This window comes from Plodia interpunctella, chromosome 9, assembly GCF_027563975.2.
Source record: "Plodia interpunctella isolate USDA-ARS_2022_Savannah chromosome 9, ilPloInte3.2, whole genome shotgun sequence".
Taxonomy (NCBI): Eukaryota; Metazoa; Arthropoda; class Insecta; order Lepidoptera; family Pyralidae; genus Plodia; species Plodia interpunctella.
Window position 1 is genome coordinate 9,140,501 of NC_071302.1, and position 6,112 is coordinate 9,146,612.

The following is a 6,112-nucleotide window of genomic DNA, read 5'->3' on the forward strand; positions in this document are numbered from 1 at the left end:
TCAGACTTACATTATAACAAACCATGACAATGGTCGACAAATAACGGATTTAAAAGTCGTTAAACGGAAAAGCTACAAAACTTTAACGGTAACGATGATTATTAATAATTCAAATTGTGGATTCAGTAATTGACAGTAGCATGCCATTAAATTGATGGGAGCCATGTTATTATTTTAATAGGTTTGGTTATATTTTATTCATGTTTTTGTATTCGACCTTGACGTAAGTATTTTGCGGATATCTTTATTTACAAATGTATACTAAGTAAGTAATATCATACAATATTCTATTGTATTATTCTTCGTCTACTTCGAAAAGAATTGTGTTTTACTGAATATACGCTAGAAATGTTTACAAAGTGAGATGTTACAGAAATGACGCTATATATTTTATTGAGGTCATTATTCTTAGACACCTTTTTTAATTTTTTGTTTTTTTTTTTTACTTGTTGCCCTCAGCTCGGGTCATAGCTATTTTTATCGATCATCAAATTTCATAAAACACCACCAAGCGCCGTAAAATCGTGATAAACACACAGACAGTCAGACTTTTGCATTTATAATTTAAGTATATTTTCCCAAAATGTTTGACTCGAACCTTCAACTTTTGGGAATAATGCCTGATACTTCTCGATTGTCATATAAATGTTTGTTTGAATCAAACATTAACTATCTGCGTTACCATAATTTACAACGTTATTGATTCCAAGTTTCTCAAGTCGAGGCGTAGTACAGAGCGTGACGAGAGTGGAAATGGGTATTTGATTTCACGCTGAAAACCACTAACGATTGCTTAGTCATACTCCAGTCTTAATAGCTCCATTACGTAATTTTGTAATTGACCCATAGCTTAACCATAGCTTAACTATAGTTTATAATAATAGTATTATGGGCTATTATTATCGGGCCCCCGTGGGAATATTGTAGAAAAGCACAGTTTATGTCACTCTAGCTTCATAAGGGTAAAATTATTTTGGAAATCGGGTTACAAAATCCGAAGATTATCCCCAACAAACTTATAAAAACACTTCGTTTTTATAGTATTTTTGTTTTGCATTAAATATTAAATGTGCATTCAATGAGTGAATATGTGTCGTTATACGAAACATTTTTGGACGTATTTCTAGGTTTACCGTTCAGCACTAATTCGAATGACACTAAACGTTTGATTCCCGCCCTAGAACAGGACCATTACATTACATATCCTCCTGTGGATGTCGCACGAGGCAACTAAGGGATAAAAGCTTTAACAAAGCATTCCGAAAGGGGGTTGCTGTCACGTAATCGCTATGCCAGCTTGCACCATAGCCAAACCTTCATAAAATAGGTTTGTATTTCAAGCGAAATGAAGGATTTGAGACGTCACAGCCGTAAATATAACCAGGCAAACGCTTAGATGAGACATAGTGGATTACAAAATCCTTAGGTTCATGTGTCTGTACTGTAAAAATTAATTAACGGGAATAAGATAACGAATATTTAAAGTAGACCAAACAGGACAGTGAACCGTTCATTCTGGAGTATAAGTACTTCTTAAATGACAGTTCTACTTAACTCAATTAAGTATTTTACATTTTAAATATGTAACTTTATGACGAAATAAACTGAATCAACTCGACTCTTGTGTATGACCATAGCATTAACATGAACATAATTTAATTCCGTCAACACGGCAACATACTTTTCGGTGCATGTCTGTAATTATAAAACAGACATTTTCTAGAACACAATAAATAACTTTGTTGCTATTTTACACGGATGTTGTACGTACAGTATGTAACATAATCTTACATAGCCTTAATACCTGATAGGCAACAATAGCGTTTCCAAAAAGGTGCGACGACAGGCACGCGCTCGGTCATAAAATGAAATTCAAATCTTCAACAATCATGACAATCAGCCAAACAATCATGAAAATGAAATTGGCAAAACGTCAAAATGAGATAGAAAGAAAGAGAGAGAGGATGTAAGTAGGAACAGAGATAGATAAAGCTATTAATTGTACTTTAAGAATTTTTATTTCGCTATATTTTATCAAAGAATTATCTTCTGAGCCACTGACTTCATAAATAATCTAGAAAAAATTAACCTTTTAACCAAACATTTAAATAACAAATATAAGTTAAAATGTTCGCAAAAAATGTTCTTACATTACATATATTTTTCTTTTAATTGTGAGGGACAAAGAGGAAAATCTTGTCAAGGTATTCAGATTAAGATATTTTACGTTAGCCATTACGTGAGTTATAACAATATGGCGGGAACCACCCGACCCCGGATAATTAGGCATTATGTACCTACTTTTATACCTTCACCTTATTGCAGCTATTTCAAGATTAGTGACGCGAATTTATTTGATATCGACATCGATATAACTAAACCCACTCCAAAAATACGATTTGAAACTTTAAAGTTATTATATACCCATGTTTCTCAAAACTTAAATTCCTACCCCTATTCTATACAGTAGCAAAATTCTTTAATGCACATACAACGAATTGTCAGATCTAGTATTTTATAGTAAATAGTAATATAGTAATATAGTAATATAGTAATATAGTAATATAGTAATATAGTAATATAGTAATATAGTAATATAGTAATATAGTAATATAGTAATATAGTAATATAGTAATATAGTAATATAGTAATATAGTAATATAGTAATATAGTAATATAGTAATATAGTAATATAGTAATATAGTAATATAGTAATATAGTAATATAGTAATATAGTAATATAGTAATATAGTAATATAGTAATATAGTAATATAGTAATATAGTAATATAGTAATATAGTAATATAGTAATATAGTAATATAGTAATATAGTAATATAGTAATATAGTAATATAGTAATATAGTAATATAGTAATATAGTAATATAGTAATATAGTAATATAGTAATATAGTAATATAGTAATATAGTAATATAGTAATATAGTAATATAGTAATATAGTAATATAGTAATATAGTAATATAGTAATATAGTAATATAGTAATATAGTAATATAGTAATATAGTAATATAGTAATATAGTAATAGTATATAGGGACAAATCGAACAGATTAAGTTAGCCCCAAAGTAAGTTCGAAACTTGTGTTATGGGATACTAACTCAACGAATATTCTATAACATATTACATATATAGATAAACATCCAAGACCCAAGATCATCCAAGATTATTTTGTTAAACTCCGAACCTTCGTTTCGGAGGAATAAGAATTCCAGAACAAAAAATCAAATTTGATTGAAAAACGACAGATCAACAAAATTCTTCATTTATATCCAAGTAATTGCATTCATGCATTTGCATTATTATAACATAATTATAGTAAATTCATTGGTGTAAAGATAGTCTGATTAGGTAGGGTATGCTTGACCATTCTCATAACATGTGCGATTGTGGCTTCTACCCGCAATCGATGGCTTATCTGAACACTAGTCCCGATGTGTCCAAACACCTGTACTCGAAGTGGCTCAGTTCTGGCATGAATATATTTACCATTAAATAGAGTGTTGTAGATTTGCCACGCAAAGAAGATAATAAAATATCATAATTATTGATAGTTGAAATTAAATAAATAATTCATTTCCGAGAGCTGTTTTCTGAAAAAAATGATCTCTGTAGAAAAAACCATTCAAAAAAGTATAAGAATATATTCTAATTTTTTTCTTTCTAATTTTTCTAAGTATATAAATATAAAAATAGAAATGTTGGATTTAGGTATTTCCAATATTTCTAATTTTCTGAAGTGCTTTTTCTATATTTTTTACTTTATGACATATTATTTGGTTTAATTTACTCTAAGCCATTTTTATCGGTTAAAGAAACACCTCGATAAAAAAAAACAATCGACAACCGCCATCACTGAATCGAGTTTGGAACTCGATTGAAGTCCAATTAGTGGTGGGAACAGTTTGCTGTGCTCACTATAACTCTGCCAAGTGTGTGTCGTATATTGAACTGTAAATCTTACAGATTATTAAGCTGTAGCGAGTGGCGTAATATGGGCGATAACGTTCTGTGTTACTCTGTTGGGGAAGCCAGATGGCTGAGAGATAGATTGCCGCGTTTTATCGAATCCATACTAATATTAAAAAGAGAAAAGATTTGTATTTATGTTTTTTGTATTAAGTCATAAACTACTGGGCCGATTTTGATGAAATTTGGCATAAGATAGGCAAAACCTAGAGAAGTGACATAGACTAAGTACTTTTTATTATGGTTTTACGCGATCGAAGCCGGGACAAGCCGCTAGTTATGAATAAAAACATAAAAGTATCACTGATTTATAGCAATCTTTATCACTACATAAAGTCTCTTCCCGCTGTATGTCCCTATGTATGGTCAGATCTTTAAAACTACGCAACGGATAATGATGCGGGCTTTTTAATATACATATAGAGTGATAGGGATGGACTATGTGTATAATCTACTGCGGCTTTACCCGAGTGAAGCCGGGGCGGGCCGCTAGTTCCATATAATCGGTGGTAGTCTAGTGGTTAAGACCGTTCGCCATTTAATAAAACGATAAACGTGGTGTATTCCCAGCTCTAATATATATAAATGATTGTTAGTAACAAAGTTCACAAGAAACAGTTTTTATTGTATCTGTCCACATTGCGCCACTAAAGTCGTAGAATATTCACGTAAGCAGTTATTACTTATGAACAAAAGTTCTTTCTTTCTCTTTCTTTTCGTTTCTCTACTTCTTGATTTTATTTGTCTATAGGAAGACTTATCTAACGAATACTACCAATACGGTCGTCTGTAAGGATGTATGCGTGCATGTAAGTTTCTTACTCTTTCACGCGAAATCTATTAGATGAATTGTTTCGAAATTTAGTACACGTTTAGAATATAACTTGGAATAACTCATAGGATACTATTTGTCCCAAAATTCCCACGCGAGCGAAGCGCTCGTGTGCAGCTAATATTTCTTAAGTGTACAAACTAACCGTCTTACATTGGCAATATAATTTGTTAGCGAAGACAATCAAAAATGAATTTATAAATATGAAGATCACTTCTGAAAATCCTTTTACTTATATTAATATCAACATTTATGGCTAGATCTCATCGATTAAATTTATAAATTAGTATTTAATTATGGTGAAACAATGTTCGCGAAATGATCTATTAAACGATATTTCTAGAGGTTTTCACGAAGAAATTAAATGACGAACTGAGAAAGTACATAGCAGGTTATTTATATATACTCAAGAAAATATGTTACAACCATAGATCACATATAAGTTTTTGGTTACAACGAGAACGGTCGTCATCCATTTCTGCAATACCAAACCCGTTCCATTCATAGCATTTAAAGCAGAATGCTTACTATTCTGTGGTTTGGTTAATTCCTCAGTTAATTCAGTTTCGACGTTCATTGCCGAATAACCGGGAAACCGCCTTGGGTGGTTAAATTTGACGTCAGTTGCAACTGGAGCTGATAATTAGCATTAATTGGAGAATTATTACTAGGAATTATTACTACTTTTGGGTACAAAATGGACATGTTCAAATTCAAAGCATTTGTTTATAACGACCTCGGTGGTAAAGTGCTTACCTCTGAGAGGTCCCGGGTTCGATCCCCGATCGTGTCATGATAGAAAATGATCTTTTTCTGATTGGCCCGGGTCTTGGATGTTTATCTATATGTGTATTTGTTATAAAATATAGTATCGTTGAGTTTGTATCCCATAATACAAGTCTCAAATTTACTTAGGTGCTAGCTCAATCTGTGTGATTTGTCCTAATATATTCATTTTAAAACTACATTTAAACGGTAAAATTTGTATGCAAAACTAGCTTTTATTCCGCAGCCTCGCCCACGTTTATTTCTTGCGTCCTCTCATAACTTCTTAAAATTGTAAACCGCATCAAATTCCATCCAGTAGTTTTTGCGTGATGCGCGTACAGACTTGACATCAAAAATTCTACAAATAAATGCCCCATAATTATTTTTCTTTAATTCATGTACGTACAGACAGCCCACTAACAGTTTTATTAAATGTATATCGATTTTAAATAATTAGCAAAATTATTAGAATTTCGGAACGACTACACCCGAAAAAATGCCCGGTATAAAATTGCAGTTAGTTGTA